At 39.2% G+C, this 22,434-nt stretch overlaps 1 protein-coding gene across 1 annotated transcript in view; it reads left to right on the top strand.

Annotated features, from left to right (window-relative positions):
* Positions 1-22,434, top strand: part of tafa5a (TAFA chemokine like family member 5a) — a 201,642-nt gene that overhangs the window by 26,840 nt on the left and 152,368 nt on the right. The window contains exon 2 of the transcript XR_007814997.1: positions 14,081-14,204. The gene's annotated coding sequence lies outside the window, so the exon portion shown is untranslated. The remainder of the gene's footprint in view (positions 1-14,080; positions 14,205-22,434) is intronic.

Genomic DNA, 22,434 nt, shown 5'->3' with positions numbered 1-22,434 from the left:
ACTCAGCAAATGGACCGTGTTCATTATGCATGTCATGCTGTTTGATTGATACTGAATGATAAGCTGGACCATTTCATTACCAGAGTTTATGAAGGCCTCTTTTCAACGTGACTTTCAAGGAAGTTAGCGAGGAAATTAATCATATTTTAGGTTCCTATTTCCTAGCAGAGGCAATGAAACAACAACAAAGATCCAAACTGCAGCATGAGACACAAGTTCGTGGGACAACAAACCAACAAAACTAACTCCTCTCAGAGGACATCTCTTCACAGCAGGTTTTCAATGTATCCTATTTAACACCCCCATCAGGGCCCATATACCACATTTAACTGCCATTTGGCAAAGTTTAATGTCGTATCAGCAAGTTTGATTAAACAAAAAAGTATCTACAGGTAGCCAATTAAAAGCAAAGAGGGGATTTGAATAAAGATGTTCGACAAAGTGCTCATGTCATCAACTTTAACCCTTTATGGCCATTAAAAAGTTATACAAAGTTCTAAAAGGTAGTTAATCCTGTGCTGCAGAGGAATAATAAGCAGTGTCCCTAAACTACTACAACACTCACACACACACACACACACACACACACAAATGTAGACAGAATGCTGACATAAAAACACACACAAATGTGTACCATGCATACTAAATTGAATTAAGCATCTCATGATTGAAATGGTGGAGTAGAGAAAATTTCAAACCACAACAAACTCAGTATCTGTGATCTAGTGTTGGAAAAATTCTGTTTATACTCCACACCATTACATTCAAATACATTATTTTAATTTATTCAATTTATTGGTTACTATTGCTTTACTATTTGTATTGTCAATATTTTCCTATTGTTGTTGTATGTAAAAAAGAATATGTCTTCCTTGAAATAAAGTTTTCTTTTTCTGTCATTTTAATTGTTCGGTTTATTACATAAATATAAAGTTTCCTCTTTATTTATATGGAGGCTTTTTTATGACATATTTGTAATGTCCTGCATCAAACAGCCAAACTAAAACAGTTTGATCTAATTTAAGTTAAACTGGATGCTGCTGCTTCAAAAATTCAAAGAGAAATCAAGATAAGAAAATCAGTGCAAACAAAACAGAAATAATTTAGATACCAAGCAGCAATTAACATGCAAATCTAACAAGAAGGTTAACAGTGCAATCACATTTCAAGAATTAGCGTACCAAAACAGCAGTAATATGTTTTCTCTATAAAATAAATAGTCCAATAGACATCAGAGCAGCATAAGAGTGTATCAGAAGCTTCTCCTTTAGATGCAGCTGAAATTTTATCTTTAAAAATCACACTAGCTAAAGTCATTATCAGGATGGTGCTAGAAAATGAAAAGCCTCTGTGTAAATGCAGCTGCTTTTTTTTTAACCCCCGTGTAGTGCACCTTCATTTTTTTTCTTTTCAGAGACAGTTATGTAAAAGACTGAGCACAGCAAATACTGCCGCTTTTTAGTGCCATTACCTTTTGTCCCAAGGATGCTCTAAAACTTAATGAACTAGGATACTAAATGTTTTATAACAATATCTGGCAAAATCTCTAGTGCATCACCAATTTTCTGCAAGAAACCCCACATCCTTTAGAGAATGCGTCACTCCAAATGTCATATACTGTGCATGCAGACAAAGAGCAGGGCAGAGGTAGAATTTATTTCTAGGATTACCTGCTGTCAGTATTGTTCACATTCATACCAGCTTAGCAAAAGAAAAAGTTTGTTGCAGAATGGAGGGACAATGGAAAAAATATCAAGTGAGAGAGAAAACCTGGAATTGTTGTGCAATATCACAAAACGCCTGAAGATTCACAATGGAGGGAGACGAGGAAAAATGTATTTGTCAGAGGTAAAATAGTCAATCAGCATGATAGAGGGGACAGGACAAAAAGAGACAGGAAAAGACAACTGTTTACAAAACTGCACGGGCTGTCAAATGTGACGAATGTGTTTGCATAGTAAAAGCTCTCCTCTGTCAGTGGACAATGTCACACAGAGTGTGGGCAGGGTGAGGGTAAAAATCACATGCTAAGTGTGGTTAAAATATGCTTTTGCAAAGATAATCTTACACAATGCATATGATGAAAAACAAAGACAAAAGGAGAGTAAAAAGATTGAAAGCAATAAGTGGAAAAATAATAAGAATATTAACAATCTAGACAAATGGCACGCTATTTGAGCAAGTTTTTTTATTCTCAGAGCTGCCATTGGCTTTAAGAACATACACAGCAAAATCAGCAGTGTTAATTCAACACCTGTTGAGTTCAATTCAACACTTTGAAAGTGTCTATATTGGTCCACACTACACAGAGTTAAAACCACCAGCACCAGTGGACTGCTAACTGTTATTTTCCCCATGAGCAAAATGTTACTAGATCCATTAATTCACTTAGCAGCACATGTGATACCGGGGAATATTCTTTTCAATTAACTAGGCAGTACCATAGACTGTATGGGCAGTACATGGCGAGTTGATTAGCTAACGCGACGTAATATATATTATAGATAGATATTTAGCATAAATAGATATTTAACATAAACCACCAGCTAAAATAAATAGTACTGGGAAGGTAATTTAAGATTAGATGTCCACACATCAATGCTCCTGGTCACATTTGGAGTGTTGTCTCGTCACGTCCAGTCAAAAATAAAGACAATAGCTGGCTGGTCTCCCGCCTCCATGCTGGAAAAAAATAGACACGTTGGACCTCTGGCAATAACACTGGCTACCTAGTGTTAGCAGCAGTCATTTAACTCTCTCTATCAACACTGACACTGTCTGAGGAATAACTATCTTGTAGTTGAATTAGACTTTAACAAGAGTTGAAATGACTCTATATTTTTACTTTCAACTGTAACACTGAAAATCTAACACTTTTGATTTTGCTGTGTAGGATCTCTGCTGCCTCATCAAAGGTTTCTGTTCTATGCCCCACAGTTAGAAGTCTGCTCCCATTGCACCTGATGAAACTTCCTGATTCAGAAAGCCCTAGGCCATAAAAAACGACATTTTCTTTACGGAACGTATATTTTAGTACATTAAGTCTGTTAAAATTGTGTTTAAGAGTTGAATATTTCAGTAACAAGTCCAATATGGGTGTTTCAGCCATGGTTCGGTCCACTTTTATGCTGTGAAATGTAGTATACAGGTGGGTAAGTACAATCACTGTATTGGCCCAGTTCAAGCTCTGCTATCCAGGGTCTTTCCCTGCCTTCTGTCCGGTGCATACTCTGTTTGGCTCCAGTCCCAGCTGTGATCCTGAACAGAAATACATAAGTAAGGGCGATAAAAGAATAGTGAGTCATTTTTTCCCACTCTTGGTGACAGGCTATAGGTGTTACTGCATCATACAACTTACATGGAGAGAGAACTCTGGGAATTTGCATTAAACCAGGCAAGCTGTCAACAGCAAAAAAGGCCATCAATTGAGTTTTAAACCACACTCGTAGGGAAATATTCAGATTTTGAAACTGTGAAAAATGCATTTTGTTGCAGGTTGGGTTTGTGGTGGGTTTTTTTAGGGAGATACTGGGGGGGAACGGTCATGCCTGTTTGAGTTGGGACTTTCTGTGAGAGATAACCAGCACTCTAACACTTGCCTGAGTCAGTTTTCATCTGTGTATTTTCAATACAAAGTCTGAGTGAGGAGCTGGGCCAATGCTGTTAAATAAAAGCAATGTTTTAAACTGAAATTTGAAAATCTCCTCACTTTTTGTGAAGAAATATATACTATTACACTGCAACTCTCTGGATGTGCCATTGGCAGAGGCTGACTAATCTATTTGGGAGTTGAATTTACAAGGAGATGCTCTGTCACTGGCTGTGGTGTCATTTTATAGCCTACGCATGTTGATACAGGATTTTATTTTCCCCCTTTTCAACAAGCCCACATATGGCTATTTATGTACAATTACCAATTTAAGCTATATTGTATTATAGAAAGTAGGGGGGCTAGCTAATGTTAGTTGTCTCTCTTCTTTTGGGTCCTGGTAAAGATCAGACTGTAACGCTGACCAGAGGAAGGTAGGTCATTCTGTGCAGGCCTCACCTGACTCAGGCGTCCTCACTTAAGTCCAGCTATTTTGGGCACTGAAGCACGAGAGTTCTCAGCCCAGTAAGACTGCAGCACCTTCTTCAGACATACTGCATACTATTTTCCATGTAGCAGTCTTGGAGAGAGTGTGTTTAAAAATCAAGTCGATCTGGTTCAGAATCCATCTTTTTTGCCATCCGATTGAGGCTTCAGCATGTGGTTTTCTCAGCAAGTTAAATGGAGTGTTTCTGGCCTGTCACACAACCACACCCCAGTTTGGGTACAGCCTGGGAGGTGGGTTTTGGCTTCGAGCTATTTGACCTATAGCTGAGACAGTGGCATGTTCACACACCAGTGTGCCTGAACTCCAAGCCTCTATGGCCCACTGCTGGTCAGTGAGAGAGCCCCTATAGCTCAGCCTGGGGTTGAATGAGCCAGCAGGAGGCCATGTGCTGACAGGAGGAGACATACATGCTTGGCTCCCCTTTTTGCCTCTGGATGGTGCTCGCAGTGAGCCAGCTGGGAGCAGAAAATTCAAGCATTGGGACTGTGCACTCCACTCTAAGATCTAAGATTGGTCATGTTGGTACCACCTTAGCAAGTCTCAGCCATGTATGGACTGATAGACAGCAGAGCCTTCCTCCTGTATGCTGCTGAGACTTGGACGCTTTGCTCAAATCTAGAAAGACGTCTGGATGCCTTCAACACCAGCTGTCTGTGCAGGATAGCAGACCTCAGATGGTACCAATGGGTCTCCAGTGGAGACTGTTGTGAATAAAGAGGAAATTAAAATAGTCAAGTTGGAATTCCCTGAACAACCGATCAGTGATTTGTTGTTAGGTATGAACATTCACAGGGCATTCACATCTCTGGCTGTTGATTGGTCGACTGAGTGTGTCGCCTCTCTCCAACATTTACTGAACACAGTGAGTCTGGAAAGCCATAGTCACATTAGAGCACATTCACTGAAAAATACTGGCAACTCTCCTCAACAGAGAAAGTTTTCAAGAGCTGCCAAAAGAAGTTGCCAGGCACTATTTTGGAAACAGTTGCTGAACAGGGGTCTTAAAAGTCAGCAAGTCTAGCAAGAGTTGGCAACACAGATTGGATCACAACTGAGACTAATTAATATGCAGATAAGTAGTAAGCTTGAAGCAACATCTGTGTAAAACTACCAACTGGTTAACAGCATGTGGTACAACTGGAATTGAAATGACGTAGTGTACGCCTACAAACATACTGGACCAATCAAATTCAGTAATAACATTTACTGCCGTGCTCCCATAAGAACACATAAACAAAACTTTCTGTCCTCTTTTGGGATTTGACGAACTAAGTACACAACTCAAAACAAGCCCCAGACGTATATACTATACAGATTTAATAGGCCAGTAACTAAGTTCCTTACTCACTTTGTTGGCTACTGTAGCCTTAATGTATTACTGAACTGATTTATCTTCATTCTAATAGTACACAAGAGGAGGTGGAAAGGTCTCATTTTTAGCTTTATTGATTTATCAACTTTCACTGTCTCTCTCTCGGCTCACACTCATGTCATCTCAGTCTACAATGCTCCCACTCAGCTGATCTCCTGCTCACTTGCTTTTACACAAACTCACTCACTCAAATACACACTGAATTTTGGTATCCTACTTCTTTTGGTGAACTCTTACCCCAACCTGCTTGTAAAAATAACTTAGCCAGTTGCTTTCCTTATCAAAAAAAAAACAACAGATTTCCACTGCAATTCACCAGCTGCCATTTAACTTATAACTTAAAATGAGAGAGAGTCTGTTAGAAAACACGCGCTGCACTGGCCCAACTTCCAATCATTTCTGCCTTAGGAGCTTAAGGGACAGATGCTGCATAACGTCTTTAATTGTAACCTTCTGCTCATTAATTTACAAGATATGTTTTCTAATGTAAATGAGAATTAGGCTTGTAGGAGGAGGGGGTATGTGGGAACAAAACACACCCTTGGGAATCATACAGCAGGTAGGATGTTTATTAGATCAGAAAACATTACACAATTTACCCTCACGCCCACTCGCTATGAGAGTTACCTGGCACCTGTGGCTTTTAGTGTGTATTCTTTCATATTACCCATTCAATCATTAAATACTCTTCGTCTATATTACAGGGCCTCTCGAATGGTTGTTGTTTTGCTCTCACAAATTGATCTGATTCACATTAACCATAAAGTGCACAAAAGCAAAAGAATAGGTACAGTTTCACTTTGTCATCCTGCCTACGATCACTTAAGCAAGCCTGCAGTCATCTAATAGACTGTCATTTTGTGAGAGTGAGTGTGGGCACTAGCAAATTAATTACTCAGGCACAACCTGCAACAAAAAGCAGAAGAACCGCTGCATAACAATGTATGTTGACAAAGAAATTCAAATTGTTTTTATCACAGAAAACCACAGCACATACCTAGAGCCATGTGTTTTGATCCATATTCACGGCAAGAAACCACAATGCTACAGCTAAGCTATACTTTTTCACAGTAACTCAACACTGAATTGAGGCTGTGATGCTTCCATTGCAGTCAGTGTTACACAGTGTGTATAGTGGGTTTGGCGATGTATAACAGTCGTGAGTAGGCGGGGGACAGAAAGCTGAGAGGATCTGTTGTGGGAGTTGGTTTACTGGAAGCAGTATGAACTACTGCACTGTTAAGTCGAAAATTGTGCCTAAGATTTGATTGTGCCATTGTATTTGTACCAGTGTTAAGTGCTGTGGCCTTTGGGCATGCCTGCAGCTTTAGCGAAAGAAACTGGATTAATAATCTTACATGATATGATTATACTAATTTCAGATAGATTTATTTAAGGGTGATAACAGGCTCTATTCATGGTGGGCACTCTGGCTTCTTACAGCATGGAAAACACAGGTATAATTAATAACATAAATGACAGCTCTGTTCCTTTTAGTTGGTCCAGTTTGGCACTGAACATGCTGGCTCACTGCCATGACACATTGGAGAAGAGCCATCAGTGATGTTACTAGTTACTCCTGTGAATTTCTTACTGTGACAAGTCAAAATGCCTCCCATCAAAAAGGGTTATATTTGTGATAGTGAGTAAGCCTATTAGTACCTGTACATATTTTTGAATAAATAAAAATTGTCTGCATAATTATTTAAGTTTTGACGTTTTGGAGAAATAATAATTCTAATAGTTGTACTAGTTATTAAAAATATCTTTAAAAGACTTGAGTTTATACCCCTAGTAAATATTATCATACAATAGAGGCTAACTGTTCCAGTGAAGAAATATGTCACAGCATGTGGTCTTAACTGCACCTTACTTTTGAAGTCTATTCTGTAGGTTCACTTGTAATGGTCATATAAAGAGCATATTATGGGTGTCAAGCAGACATTGTGACTGAAGGACATCATGGCTCAGTGACATTAGCTGTTAGATCAGTTACATTAGCCAGTAAGCTACTGCATTGAGCCAACATGCATACCGCGACCCTAGAGCTAGCTTACCTAAATAAGATTTAACCATCGTTTAAGGAATGTTTGACTTTTTGGAAATAATTAGATGAAAAGATTGATACCACTCTTGTGTCTGTGCATTAAGTATGGAGACTTTGAAAATACTTAATTCTAATACTTAAATACTTAAATCACAAATTAACAAGTTATTACTCAGTCGTTTTATCCACACACAAGCAGAATAGTGAAATGCCACAACTGTAATGTTTTGCATTACAGTTGTGGTTTTAACCTATATTTGAACTGTAGACAGATTGAGCCCCATGCCTGCCTGCTAAATCTAACTCCCAGCTGTATCTCCATGGTTACAGTAATGATTTTCTCATGTAGAAAGTGAATAAGCATATTTCCCCAAATGCCAAACTATTCCTAATTAATAAGCCATAATAATTTCTAATAATTATATAGCTTTTCTTTTATTTTCTTACTAAGGCCTATTAAAATGTATGCTATTAAAAAGGTCTTTCCTGCATCAAGGTGAAAATGCATATTATCCCATTGAATGACTAGATGAAGTGAATTTTTTTTTTAATCTATAACCTTGTCATATTAAAAGGTTTATTTAATTTAAAATGTGATCTTTAAGTACATTGGCATTCTAATTTGATAAATACAATACAAAACCTAATCCAGAAAGTATTGATTTCTGCACTTGAACTCACACAACCTCACAAAAAGCTTTAAAAAATTTGCATTTTCCTTGTACTTCCCTTGTGGCAGTCTGTTTAGTGCAAGGCCTTCGACGCCAACATAAGGGCTCTAAAGCTCCAATTAAATCAACAGATGGGTATGGGTCTTGACTACCACAGCTTTTCCTTTCGCCTTCCACCTCAAAGCACATTTCCACACAAAAATGATTGATTTAAAGGATTTTGTCCAAGGTTACCCTGACCCTTTAGTCCTCGAAGGGCCAAGTCAAGTGACAGAAACTTAAAATTTCCTGACTGGTTTCCTGGATCACAGACTTGTATCTCCTTTTTTTTTGATAATGTATAGTATTTGTGTAACTACTTGACTTAGTGAGCATGTGCATGTGTGTATGTGTGTGCCTGCAAAAGCTCATCTCTTTAATGGGACCCATCCTTTGTCTACCGCTGACAAGCGTGACCACTGTCCCAATCCCCCTCAATGTAGTTTCATGCATGGTTGAAACTAATCATTATGCATGTGGACACAGTGACAGTTTCGCAGGAAAGGATGGAGGATATTGCAGCAGCATGAAAAGAAGGAACCCATGGTTTCTTTCTATCTAAATAACAGATGAAAAATAGCTTTGATTATAGAGACTTTCAGCTTTTATAGCAAATATTTGAGTCTTGTTTGGAAAGTTTAACTTGTGCACTTTAAAATTCATGTGTAAAAACAGTATATTAGTTTATTCTAGTGCTTGTTTTCTAAAAGTTAATTATAAGTTAAAATTCAATAACACAAGATATAACTTTGCTCATCCCCAAAGAAAAAAAAATCAGATTAAAGCTTGTTGATCTGCAGGGAAAAAACAATAAAGTATGATATAAATAAAGATGGCATTAAATGAGCATTTTGCCAGTTTTCAATACTTAAGATTACTTTCAATGATTGCAATTTCTACTACCAGTCCATGCTTTCTGTATCTTTTCCAGCTGTGGCAGCTTGTACCTCTGCTGTCCACTGATGCATTCTGACGTTAATGGGTAATTTTGGCCAAAATACATTTTGCTTTCCTCTCTCTGCATGCCTGGCACTGTCACTACAGCTCAGCCTGCTATTTGAGTTGAGAACCACAATTCTAAAAAGTGCCCAGTGGGACTTTATGAATAACCTCACATTTTAGAAGCTCATGCTGGAGCTGATAGTGCTACCACTTGGCTAACGGCCAGCTGACACTGGCAGAGTAGCTAGCTAGACAGTAAAGAGAGCAGCTGGGATCTAACAGGTAGCCTCGACTAGTTATATTTATTGAGGTTCCAGCTGGCCACCATTTCTTGTGTAACCAGGGTGACAATGCAGCAGAACTCTGGGGTTGGCCATACAACGTCAACGCCATCATTACAGGCGATGGAAGTTGTCTGTAAAGATTCTCAGTCATCCAGGTCATGGTTATCCAAGAAGGGTTGAATCAAAGAAAACTGGACTTAGATGCAGATACTTGAACACTGTTTCACAAACTTTTGTTGGTCACAGAGTTTATTTTCTGCAATAATCCAACACACAATGAAAAAATCCCATTGACTTTTTGTCGAGGGAACCAGGGTGAGAGCTCGAGCTGTGGAGCCACTTTTTGTCTTACTCCTGTTCGGGAGGGTGTCCTTTTTTCTCCCCTTTGGTTATTGTTTGGTTATTTGGTTTTATTAACAGTTAATCCCCACATCCCCCTGGACCACACTGGGGATGTAATGTCCATACACATAATTAGCAGTGATATACATTATTCCTTTTAGTCGAATTTCAAAGGTGTAATTAAGGTACATAATACTAGAGGTGTGGGGGATTATTTAATGGGAAATGTGGGATCCAGTGTTTTTGGAGCTTAACTGAAAGTCAGGATATTTCAACATCTGGTGCTTTTATTTGTCTCGCACAAGTCCCTCAACTTAATTGAACTGCAATGCTAAATCATTTTTTAAAGCTCTTTTACACTGGCTGAAGCATTTTACAAATTTCCTTATTGGAATTCTACACTGAGATGCATCTGTGATGCATTATGGAATTTATAGAATTTTTTAATAATTCCACCATTCCTCTTGTTCATAAGTTCTCATCTGGTGGCATTACTTTACCAAAGTACCACCTTAACAAGAGCCAGACTCAAAGAAGACCGACCTGTGCAAGCACAAAAAGGAACACAATGTCAAGATTCTCATGTCAACTCCGGGCTGAAATGGAAACTTTGAAACTGAGCCCCGATGACAGAAGGAAAGAGCTCAGGAAAGCGATGTTTCTAGAGCTGAGGGAAGTGGAGATGGAGCGAAGAACAAGAGTTGCTCTGCAAGAGCTTGAGTGCAGCAAGGGAGAAAAGGAGGAAAAGGAAACTCTGCAAGACTCTGCAAGAAACTGCAAGACTCAGAAGGAAGAAAGAAAGAGTTGAGGAGGAGAGGAGGACGCTGGAGGCCAAACTGAAAGAGGAGGAGAAAGGGCAGGCAAATGAGCAAATGGCCCTGGAAAGACAAAAACAGGCACAGCTGCAGGAGGAGAAGCTCCGGTGGAAGAAGGTGATGACAGTGGAGGAGGAGCCCATCATGAGGCCCATATCTGCTGTGAGTGATCTGAAAAAGGAGCAGCAGAGGAGGCTACAGGAGGTTGAGCTTTGCTGTAAGCAGAGGCCTGAAGACAAAGCCGGCGCAGAGTGCCCGGCTGCTGAGGCAAAGAGCCCGGAGCATTAGAAAAACTCTGCTTAACAACTGGATTGGAGAGCAGAAAACATCCAACCAACTCCACCCTCTGCCCCACAGCTGAAAAGACAGACCTCTAGTCTGAAAGTATGTATCTCATATTCATTTGTTCAGTTAGCATTTTTCTATGCTCATTGCTAGGGCTGTACCTGACTAAGAATTTTGTCAGTCAACTCAAATTTGGGTGTTCAGTACGACTGTGAGCCAGTGGAGACAGACACAGCTGATAAAAACTCTATGGTATAAAGTTGGCATCTTGGTCATAACTTGGTTATCTCTTTTGTTGGCTGTTTGTGGTTTGGTCATTTTTAGATAAGATCTGGTTGTAAAGTTTGTGTGGACTGTGAGGCAGCTAAAACAAAAAAGTGTAATGACTCGTCAAATCAGGGCCTTCCTGACAGAATAATCGACATTTAGGAGGAAGCACTATTTGTCTGCTTTTTTTTTTAACTGTAGAAAAAAAGCTACACAAGAGTGATGGTCATGTTGTGTGTTTTAGACAGCTGACATTGTGTGTTGATAAAACAGCATCAGAAATGCTGAGTGTGAGTTGTGCAGGTCGTACAGTGATCGACAGGTGTTAAAACGTCTTAAGGTCTTTTCACACTTTTTACTGTGCGGTTAAATTTGCACATCAATATGTTCAAACTGTTGACTTTTCATGAGTACTTTCACACGATTCTCATGTGTGAAAGTACACAAATATTACTAATATTAGTCTTTTTTTTCTGAAGGTCAGTTTGTCTGAGCTTTCTCACCACAAAGAAAGGCATCAACCTATCACATATACTGTGGGTCAATCCTCTGCTTAGTTGATCATCTGCCTCCTCAAATGTGGCACTCACATCCCCAGCAGGACCTCAGACTGTCCCATTGACATCCTAGTTAATTGTCCAGAACTGGCTGTGGTACCGTTTCAGTCGGTTTGTCACACCCCCCATGTGTAAAGACCTTTAGATATGAAACCACTGCTGAAATCCTAAATCAAGGCCAAGTTAAAAATATGTGTTTTGAATCCAGTACAAGTCATTGTGCACACTTCACTAAGTCTAAGGCCATTTAAATTTTTAGCCATGAAAGTGGTGTGTTTTGATGGATGGCAGTGTTGGCTCGTCAGTCATTCCACACTAAACAATATCTCAACAGCTGTTTGAGGCTTTGCCATGAAACTTTGTACAGACATTTACCCCAGAGAATGAATGAATACAGACTTTGGGGATCTTCTGGCTTTTCTTGTAGTGCTACTATTTTGTTGATGTGGTTTTCAGTAAAATTTCTCAATGACTATTGGATGGATTGCCATGACATTTGCTACATACATTCATGGTTCCCAGAGGTTGAACTCCATTAATTAATTAATTAGTGAAAACTTACAGGTTTCTATAGATGCTGCACAAATTGTAACTGGGATTTGAGAGTACTGTGTACAAGTCTCTTCTGTTTGATGTTGTGCTATTACTGTTGTTCACTTGTTTTTAGGGATGATATTGAGTTTTTATTCTGATTTTTAAAAAGTAGCCAAGTATAAGGGAAAAAAAAAGACTGTGAAAACTTGGTGTCTTTTTTTTTTTTTTTTTGAAAAGCCTCATTAAGAAATAGGTAACTTGCAGCCCCCAGCTGCCTTTTAGACAGAGCAAGACAGAGCAGTTACACACACACACACACGCACACACACACACACAAATGTTAAAGTGAGGTGAAGTTACTTCCACTTGTTGTTTGGATCCTGTTCCATTTTCAAGCATGATTCACATGAGAAAGCTAAATGGCGGCAGGAGAATTGCCATGGGACCAATATGACTGCAGTTTCTGACAGCTGGGAAATGATTGATGTGGGTTAGCCTGTTGGGAAGATTGTGTTTGACATAATCAGATAATTACTGTAATATGGATGACTGCATATAAATGAAAACATTAATGGGGTATTCTTTTCCCTAGAATCAAAACACAAAAATGAATGCATTTAAACAAAGTCACTGCTGATTTACCAAAAGCCTCGCAGTCTAAATTAATTGTGTTTCCTCTTGAAGTCTCGCAAACTAAAATGGCAAAGGGAACAGACAAATTTCAGCTAAAATGCAAATCAGTCTTTAATAACGCCATAAGACCATAAACTTGCCTGTTAATGATGTGCTCGTATCTCTGAGTGATTGCTCATTTCCATTTCTAGCGTCTTCATCAGGCTTGATGGAATATGTAAAATTCAGTCACATATAACACACACAACTGTAGACATTAACTTGACATGACGCTGTGGAACCTAGAATGCAATGTTATCTCGATCAGCTAATTAAACAGTGTCAGTGCACACATGGTACTAATGATCCTGAATTCTGCTGTCAGTTAGTGTGAGACTCGTGCCATCACCTGAAGGCACATTCAAACCAACCATTATATAGCACGATAAACAGTGGAGGGGTCAGAAAAGATTAGATCCATACCCTAATTTATGATTTATTTGTGCATCTTTGACCCATTTGATTGCATTCAGCTGCAAATGGGCTCCATACTGTAGTTTTGTACATTCTTATATTTAATTACAACACCACTCTAAACTTATCATAACTGCACATTATGCAAAGTTCCAGAAATCAGGAAGGGAGTGCACCACCATGGGCTGTTGATTTTGCCTACATTTTATATATATTGACTTGAAGTATGTTAGGAGAATCCACGGGCACTTTTACTGTTCTCTACTTTTACAATTTTGTGGTAAGCAATGAAAGCGGCTCAGTCTATTTTCTAAATGTTAAAAAGGTGCAAGAAAAGTAAATAAGTAACACTTCTATTTTCACCAAATTCCAGTCTAGCACCACTTAGCGAGTCATTTAATCCACAGTTTTAATCAGTTGCAGTGTGGTGTGAAATAAATTCATTTTGAGCTCATGTTCATGCCTTCACTTGCCAGAACTCAGTTATCAGACCTCAGTTGTGGAAAAAGTCCAGTGATTTGATTTTCATCATCCTCCATACGTACTATACAGCTAATGCTCTTTCTTTTACACTATATCCCCTTTTGTCTGTTCATTGGTTGATTGTCTTTGGTTTGTAACTGCTATCAGTCATTTAGCATCAAATCTCCTTGTTTTTTCATCTCTACTCTTTCTCATGTCTGTCTATGTGCGCACATAAACAAATTTATGTTCTACATATACTGCTACTCCTTCACTCCAGGTACTACATACATAAGTGACTGTGGCAGTTTTGGTCCAACCTGCACTTCCCATTGGCAAGACAAGAAACAGCATCAGCATGTCAGACCTGCAGACGAGGACACGCTCATGTCTGCCACCTACAGGTAAGGAAAGTCTGAACTTGCTGTTGGAAATTGTCAGCTTTGTTAAAAATGAGACTGGGGAGTCTCAGCACTTTGGCACACTGTGTTTGGTTGAACAAAGAGCTTGTTGGCCCAGTTGATCCTTGGGTATTCTTTTGGTGCAACTAACATGAATTTCACAACCAATGTATACATGACAAATAGATCCTAAAAGAGGTACACCCACCTCCTCACAACACAGGCGGCGCTAGAGGCTTGGTGATGTGGGTAATAGTCTCAAAGATACTTTACTTTTTTAAAGTAAAGTAACTATTGTAGCAGGCAAGCTAACTGCTCGCTAGCATGTTGGGAACATGCTAATGCTAGTAAGTCATAATGGTCACACCTGCTTCTCTCTATTTTTGCTGTACTCTGCTGTTTACATACTCTCCCCTGGCATTTATTCTAAGGATTGTACATCATTTTATCCAATAGATAGTTGTCAGTCAGTTAGCTTGGCATTACACATGAGACTACAGCAGGGTTTTAGAAGTATTCAGCCTGAGTTCTGGCAGATATTTCCTGCCTGACAGAATGACCTACCCTATTTTAGCTACATTTACACAGGTAGTAGTTTTTAGCTTTTTGGTTTTTTTTTTTCAAAAGGCATCATGGTCAAGATGGTTCGCTATTGGTGAAAGGCAAGTTTACCAGAGTTTGATTAATTACAGAAGTACATGTACATCAACGCAGAAATGGCCTGCCCTTACTTATCAGCTGTCCACCTGCTGATACATGGCTTGAGGAGCAACTTGGCATCTTAATTTGTGGATGAGATTTTATAAAAACTAAAGACTTAAGCAATGTTTTTGCTGAAAAATAATGAGATCACCTTACCATATAATTCAGATATGGTTGTTCGTTGAAGGACGTTCCATGTGGGCAGTTTCTGTGTAGGTTAGACTAGGCTGTCGTGTATGCACGTGTCTGTGTGTTTCTGTGTGTGAGCAGCTATATGTGTGTGTCAGTGTGTTTCTGACCCCTTGCATCTTTATTTTATGATACTTCATACTGACACATATAATTCTTCCACATCAGTACCTCATGGCTCTCCAGAAAGGTTCCTTAGCAGGAAAAGAAACACACATGCACTCACACACCTGCACACAGACCTTTGCTGCCCCATCCAAACATCCTTTTCAGACCATGGTAAACAAGATATGTGAGGGCGGGCTTTGACCTGCTCTGTGTTAATCCACTCAAAGCACACACACACACACACACACACACACACACAGTATACTTTTGATTCAGACCACATTCATCAGATCTGATGCTGCAGACTCAGTGTGTTTGCAGAGCAGACAAAGAAGGTAAAGAGACAGAAGCCAGTAAGTGCCTTAACTATATTTGTATGGTCATCAGGCTCCCTTTGCTGCCTCACTCATCAACACTGAAACTCAGCTTGCACAGCCTTTAAAGCAGATGTGTGTTTGTGTGGATGAAAAACAAAGAGAGGGGGAGTTTTTCAACATCGTAATTGATGATGAAAAACTACATTTCTAACTACCAGGACCTAAGTGCCTCCCCATTAAGAAAATGACCGTCTTCTAAAGACAACAACTGCTTGAGAGAGGCTTTTATTTGTGTGTGAGTGTGTTTGTGCACACACTGTTGAGCTTCTGTACCATCATGTTTCCTCAGCATTTTGTAATTACAGACAGTTATGGATAATTGCTAGTTAGTAAAATGACAGACGATAGACATGTCTGTTTCCATTTTCTTGTTTTTCCTCTAATGATTCCACACTATTATATATGATACAGTGTGCGACTGTACTAAAAGAAGGAAATATTATGTAGTTAATTGTAGATTTAGCCATTTATAAAGCTTTATTATGTACAGTCAGTCTGTGATTTCTCTGACAGTTTTATTGAACTGCAGATGTCTGAGAGAACATGAAAATGAATTAGATTTACATATTGGTATTAATTAGGGTTAGACCGATATATTGGTTTCCTGCTCTATTTGATGAATCTGTCACATCTTCCGTTCCCTCGCTTCCAGGCCAAATCCTGAATTTTTTCGATTAATGAATCATCTGACGAAAACAGCATAAACGCTGAGTCTCTTTTGTCATGGAAAGTGTCACATCGGCTACCAGCATCTACCTGTAGCTGGCGGATTTTTGTGGGTTTGATTTCGTTGTAGACTAGATCTATATTTGACAGCAAGGTGGGACAGATGGCTGCTCTCTGTATGATGTATTGAATCCTGAACCAGACCAATTGACAGCTGCATCCTTCAAAAACTATCAGGCTGGTGTCTGCTCTAAGCTCCTCTGTCTGCTCCCTGTAGCACTAAATAAATGTCTGTGTCAACAGGGCATGCTGCAAAGCAGTTCCTGGAAACCTATTCAAAAATGTATTTCTTAATAACATTAAATAATCATGCCTAAAGTTTAATTCTCAGAAACTGAGACTGTTTTCCTGTAGAAAATTGCCCCATAGGTTGTCTGTGCAAGCAGCTTATTATGAGCTACAGTTATGTTTATACTTCTTATAAATGTTAAATAGGGGGATTAAAAAAAACAGTCTCATAGGCTTGCTGGCAAACACATGCAAACAGCATTCTTCAGAAATGTAAGAATCAATCTGTAATCTTTTTTCTATGTGAAAATGGCTCTGAGAAGCCATTCTATGAATGTTAGTGGACAATTTTAGTTAAATTGCCACATGTTTATTTTTCATATAATAATCTTTCTTAAAATCAAACCAGTCAACCTGGAATTTTAGGCACCATATACCATCCATTTGTTCCCATCTTGGCAGGCAGTTTGAAGCATCTGTGACAACAGTGCATGTGTATGGATGTTATGAAAGTTGTTTAAGGCAAGTTGTTTCTCTCTTTATCAAGCCATAGCAGGATTTTTTGAGTGGGTCTGCTGGAATACACTGCACGCATTTCATTTAATCCTCCTAAGATGATACAGGTTTCTCCATCACACACACACTTACAGAACAATATGCCTCCATACACTTTACAGATGTAATAAATCCCCTTACATCTACCTTAATTGTTCTTAATGTCTGCCTTGTAATTAGACAAATTGATTTGCAATGCCTTAAGATCCATGTCTTAGTCAACTGCCTCTGACCTATGCAAAGGGTCCATACCCCACCCACACACTTAAGGTTGAGCCTCTGAGCATCCCATATGTGAGATGTCAGCTACAGATGTCTATTCACATTCTTAAAATGATTCTACTGAATGCACAATAAAACAAGCTTTGGTTCAAACCAAGACATGACCCAGTTCATCCCACGGTAGCAGCGCACGAAGCTGTCTTGTCTAAGACTATTATACCTCCCATTGCCAAAGATTCACATTTGAACTTCTGTAGAAACATTGCATCAAAGCTTGCTTTATTGTGCATTCAGTAGAATGGATTTCAGGATGTGAATAGGCATTTGGAGCTGACATCTCATGATATGAGATGTGCAAAGACTCAACTACAGACTCAACCCCAAGTGTGTAGGTGGGGTATGGACCTTTTGCATGGGTCAGAGGCAATTCCCTAAGACATGGATCTTAAGACATTGCATATCACTTAGTTTAAGGCAGACAATAAGAACAATTAAGGTAGATGTAAGGGGATTTATTACATCTGTAAAGTGTATGGAGGCATATTGTTCTGTAAGTGTTCGTGTGATGGAGAAACCTGTATCATCTTAGGAGGATTAAATGAAATGTGTGCAGTGTATTCCAGCAGACCCACTCAAAAAATCCTGCTGTGGCTTGATAAAGAGAGAAACAACTTGCCTTAAACAACTTTCATAACATCCATACACATGCACTGTTGTCACAGATGCTTCAAACTGCCTATCAGGATGGGTAACAAGAGATTCTTTGGTGCCAAATGGATGGAGTATAGTGCAGAAAATTCCAGGTTGACTGGTTTGATTATAACTCCGGATGACTATATGAAAACTAAACATGTGGCGATTTACCTAAAATTGTCCACTAACATTCATGAGCCATTTTCAAATTGCAACAAGACTATCTAGTCTTTGAAGAATGCCATGTTTCTGTGATTACTCACATTTTCAGGAGCATAAGCTGTCTCTAAGTGGTTTGATTACAACATACTAACACCAAGAACACCTTCTGACAAAATTTAAGGCTTTTAGCAAAATGTCAAACGTGTAAATGTAGCCATCACTAAAATGTCAGATAATTGTGTATGAAATTGATGTGCATTGTACTTTATGCTGGGGCATGTACACTTGTGTTTATTTGAGCAAGTGGTATTTACATGCATTTGCCTGCAAGCCTTAGGGTCTTCTCTTTGTGGATTGTCAACCTGGACCAATTCTGGTGCTGCTTTGAATTTCTCCAGCTTCAAAATGACTGCACACCATGTTTAGTATATGACAAAATACTTTATATTTTATATTATATTAAAATATGAAAGTGTATTTTACATCATTAAAACACTGTTATATAATACCAAGGACCATTTACTAATTGTTTACACCGATGCTAGCGTAGCTGTGAGGCTGTACTTAAAGGTGCTATATGTAAGTGCATTCATATGGTGTTGGAATGATCGGAAAAATTAGCTATCGACTGGGAAAATTCACATGAACACCCCTTCAAGTCAGAAAAAGAACTGAATAACTTTGAGCAGTACAGCACATCTTCTTTGTAGCAGCCATGTTGTTTCTGACTGAAAAGCACATGAACTCCCCAATGCTAATGCATTGTAATCTCTACCTTGTTTACTCCATTTGCTAATTTAGAGCTAATTAGCACTAAACACAAAGTACAGCGAAGGCTGGCAGACCAATGACGCTAGTACAGATTTTGAAAAGAGCTAGGGACATTAACATTACTGATGACTTCTACTTTGAATAGGCAGAGTGGTGAATCCTCATCTTGTTATAATTTACTATAGCAGTGTACTTGGAAGGTTTCGACCCCTTAAAAGGCAAGCATAATTTGGTTTGATGTATTAAACAATGTGCATAAAGAAAGAAGAATAACGTTCACATACTTTCCATGCATTCCATCCATTTTTTGGCCTAATGTGACTGTAGTGCACAAAACCCCATGGTCTTCCAGACAGGAAGTCAGTGGGGTATGGTGCAGCAACCCAGGCCATCCTCAGCTTCTTTACCGGCTAGGTGTATGTGAGCATGACTTCATGCCGCTGTACGGTATGTGTGCATGCATGATGCCAGTCCCACACCCAGTGTTTTAGAAAATGACTCAGTCTGACCTTAGTCTCAACTGACAGTGTGTAGGAGCTGCGTGTCCTATAAACTGCACAATAGGCCCAGCGGCTGGCAGGTAAACATAGACGCACTGAGAAAGGTCATCCTATACACCTCCTAACAAGATTAAAAATGATTCATGAGACCTCAGTGATGCTTTTCACCCTCCTACAGAGAATACTTCCTTATTGGAGGGGGAGGAAAAAACAGATATTTTTAAACTTTTCAAACACCAAACTATTATAAAAGTGAAGTGGTGGCTTGATTGTCTGGCGATCTTGATAGGGACCTTAATAATAGAGGGTAAACACCATATGTAGTAGTATTAAACTAGATGCTACCAGTGCTTTCCTTCCACTACTGCAATCAATTCATCTGTCCTTAGAGTTCAGATAAGGTAGGTTTGTGCCCATCAGGCTGTGTTTCAGTATCTGTGAAAATATTGTCCTGCCTCCTATCTGCATGTGTCTGTTTGTGTGTGCATGTGTGCATACACTGTATTTGCATCTGTATGTATGAGTCCCGAGACTGCAGGCCATTTTATTATCTAAATGGGCCCAGGCAGCGCTGGGCTGGAACCAATCACACCAACCTGCTATGATAGGAATCCTGGGGGACAGCATCAACTAAATTCCCTCACTTTTCTATCTCAAATGTGGCTCTTCTTTACTTTATATGCACATGAATCAGCCAAATATGACCATTTAAGATAGCAGCAGTCATCAAATTGCCAAACAGAGGAACACCACCTGCATACACATTGTAGTGGAATATAGAGTAATCACAAATACATTTTTACCCTGCAACTGCATCCACAATGTACATGCTTTTTTTTTTTTTTATCATTTTAGATTTAAAAATTGATAACAAAGCACCACCTCTTTCCCCATAACTGCTGTCACCACTCAAAATGCAAATCATAATAACAACCCAGAACAAATCAAGTACAATTGTGTCTTTGATTGCTGAAAACTGGCATTTTATTGTGAAGTGTCATCATGGAGTCCATGATTATAAGGCATGAGCAGTTTGTCTCATTTGGTATTTCTAAACTAGACATGAAATTTCATTAAAACATCACTCACATGCTGTTGGCTCTGTGAGGCTGTACGTGAGGCTGTATAAGGCTAAATGCTAATGTCAGCATGCTCATATGCACAAAATGACAATGTTAACATAGCACTGAACACTAACTACAGCGGAGGCTGATAAGACTATGATTAATTTTGCATGTATCTGATCGTAAATCCAAGTATTGGACAAAATCTTGAAGAAAGCATCAGCATCAACTCACCAAGTGATGTCTCAAGTGGCGGAAAACAACAGCGATATTAACTCTTCTTTTGTTTCTGTTTCTAACTACTGAAGTTAGCATGCTAACCAACTAGCCGTGGCCTGGCCTAGCCTGATGGTAGTCACATTTAAGCACATTGGATCGCTATCATTAGGATTCATCATCTGAGAACCATGAGCGTCTGGATCAAATTTTGTTTCCATCCATTTACTAGAGACTGAGATATAAATAAGTATATAAATAAATAAAAACTTTCAGGGTATCACCAAAGTCATCAGGTCTCACCCTCAGGGGACCATGAATGTTTGTACCAAATTTCATAGCAATCCATTCAACTGTTTCAGTCTCGACCAAAGACTGACTGCCATCCCTGTATCCATATCGCTAGTGTGACTTAATAATATTCAGTATTCATCAGCCCTTCTTCAAAGCCCAAAAATAAGAAATTAACTCAATCAAAATCTGTCCACGGCCTTTGTTTATTACTTATTATTTCTGATTAAAAAAAAAACAGTGCAAATATGAAATACAGCAGGCTTATTACTCATTCCAATTTTAAAGTGGTTGGAGGGCATCAGAAGCACGAAAGCTGATTTCTAGTCTCAACAAGCACCTGCAAAGCTGCTACTTAGCTTCAAGGGAGTTCTACTTATTCCATATTAGTAGCGCTGTCGTGACTGTGGCTTTGTCTTTGGATATAATAGGCTGAATCGGTTAAGGAAGTGATTCGTGGATCGTGCTTTGTTTGCTTCCTCACATCGATTAAGCCTGGAAACTGCACCGAGCCGTGCTGCTAAATGTTTCATATGACATGAATTAAGAATGTGAGGATCCCCGAGGAAAGACAAGAGAAGGCAGGTGGATAGTGGAAGGAAAACGGTATTGAACGCTAGGGGGGATTACGGACAGAGGTGTGTATGTGTGTGTATCTGTGCTCATGCATGCTCCGGGTTACTTTAGTTTTCCTGAAAAGCCATAGGATGCAGAGACAGTAGCTTTCATGCTGTTAGGAGGACACTAGAGGCTGGATATTCACACACAAATACAAATCCTTACACACACACAAACTAAATCATACTCTTGCATGCACTCTTAGCGGAAGTCCACTCATGCATATCAAAGCTGATGATCTTTAAGTGTAATCCATCCTGAACAGCAGCTTTTCTCATGTCTTCAAACCCAATTCAAAAGCATGTGGTTCTGTTAAATTTATGCTGGGATCAAAATCCATTTATCTGAGTTTTAAAGCTCCTTAATTCAAATCAATAACAAAAAAAGCTCACAAAATCTCCGCATGCTACTCAAGACGGATGGAGAAAAAAAGAGACAGAAGGAGAGCTGTGGGAATACTACAAACAAGAAAAACAAATGACTGGATCAAACTTCATTCACAAATTCATGCTGTAGTAAATGCCTGTGATCAGAGACATCTCCTTATCTAATTCAATTAAACTAAAGTAAAATGGTAAAAGACACTCCTGTTTCACCCATTCAGCTCATATGGTTGTAATCATAACATCATGTTTCCCGTAACAAGCCTCTGACTACTAGGTCTTCTCTGGTTGCATCAGGTTTGGGCATCAGCCCCACACCTTTTTTTGTTTATGGCAATTGTGTTACCACCAGGCCAAGGAGAGAAGATACACTTGATCTCAGTGAGTACTGAGGAAGAGGGAGGACTGGGCTCTCCAGGAAAGTGGGT

Source organism: Lates calcarifer, linkage group LG18 (assembly GCF_001640805.2).
Source record: "Lates calcarifer isolate ASB-BC8 linkage group LG18, TLL_Latcal_v3, whole genome shotgun sequence".
Classification (NCBI taxonomy): domain Eukaryota; kingdom Metazoa; phylum Chordata; class Actinopteri; family Centropomidae; genus Lates; species Lates calcarifer.
Note: the sequence above shows the minus strand (reverse complement) of the source record. Positions and strands in the feature narration are given on the sequence as shown.